This window comes from Cyprinodon variegatus, unplaced genomic scaffold (assembly GCF_000732505.1).
Source record: "Cyprinodon variegatus isolate N-32 unplaced genomic scaffold, C_variegatus-1.0 Scaffold184, whole genome shotgun sequence".
In the NCBI taxonomy this organism is placed as follows: Eukaryota; Metazoa; Chordata; class Actinopteri; order Cyprinodontiformes; family Cyprinodontidae; genus Cyprinodon; species Cyprinodon variegatus.
The window spans coordinates 554,967-556,253 of NW_015150637.1; positions in this window are offsets into that span (position 1 = coordinate 554,967).

Below are 1,287 nucleotides of genomic sequence, written 5' to 3' on the forward strand. Positions count from 1 at the left end.
ATTTCAAAGCAGTATGACAGTTAAGGCAAAACATTTTTTCCATAGCTCCCACTTGAGTTTGTTTAGTGTGGTGAGTTGGTTCAGGTGTAAAACTGCATTCACTCAACTGTTAAAATAAACCAGTTGTTAACACATTCAATGCCAAACATGAAAATCATTTTTTTTTCTCCATTGTTTGTGAATAAATGTGTTGTGAAAAGATCCCTTGTCATCCGTGATTATAATATGTAGGGTAGGCTACAAATGTAGGCTGAATGATAAAGCATAGTACTGAAAAACAAAGCTAAATAGTTGGAGTTGACATTACTGATCCGGCCCACCTGAGAACAGAAAGTCTGGATCCGGCCCCAGAGCCAAACTGAGTTTGACATGCCTGCTCTAGATAATAATACATTCTTATTTTTCCATTTATTGGGGGAATAATGGTAAACACACTCAGATAAAGACAAATCAAATAACATTTTGCCAAATAAAACAAAAAATAGCAATCAGAGGCAGCGGTACTTCACACCCTGGCTGCGGCTAGTCTCAGAGGTCCGCTGGTTGCCGCAGTCCTCTTAACATCATAACTTTTTTTAAATTACGCACTAAATCAGTAAATGGGCTATATAGTGATGCTTTAAAGTATAATGTTCTCGCCTCAAATGATCTTAAAATGTACTCTTATAGAACAACGGCAACAGAAAAGAGAACTTTTACCTTAATACTCTGTGCTCTGTGAGTGCTCCCCCGGAAGAAGCTGCTGCCGCAGTGCATGCCGGGACAGCTCTCAGTCTCCAGAATGGACAAGTTTGCTCTGATGCATGCTGGGTAAATAGGGAGGGGCGAGAGCAACATCCTGGGACTTTGTCCGTTCTCCGCCTTTTGTTCTTGTGAATAGGAACTATGGCTGAGGCTGATGACGTTTCACAAGTACACGAGCACATGAGAACGTACAAGTACACATATTGAGAAATGGCCTAAATGTTGCAGGCCCCTCAATGCATGCTTTAAAATTATCCACCTGTAGTTGAATATGAAGTAGTCTCCTATTGACCTAAAATGGAGTGTCTGATTTTTGGATTAATGATGGGGTTAGGTTAGCCTGACGTAGTCCGACTCAATTCTAGTCAGAATATGAGTCTGATACTGCTCCATAGAGCTGTGATTATGGGGCGTGTTTTGAACGAACCAGGAAAAAAAATGCCTCTGCACTCAATTGGATAGACCTACAACCAATAAGAGCAACGGAGTGCGTGACAACTATGCGTTAAGCCACGCATAGTTGTTGTCAACAAAAATCAAAGC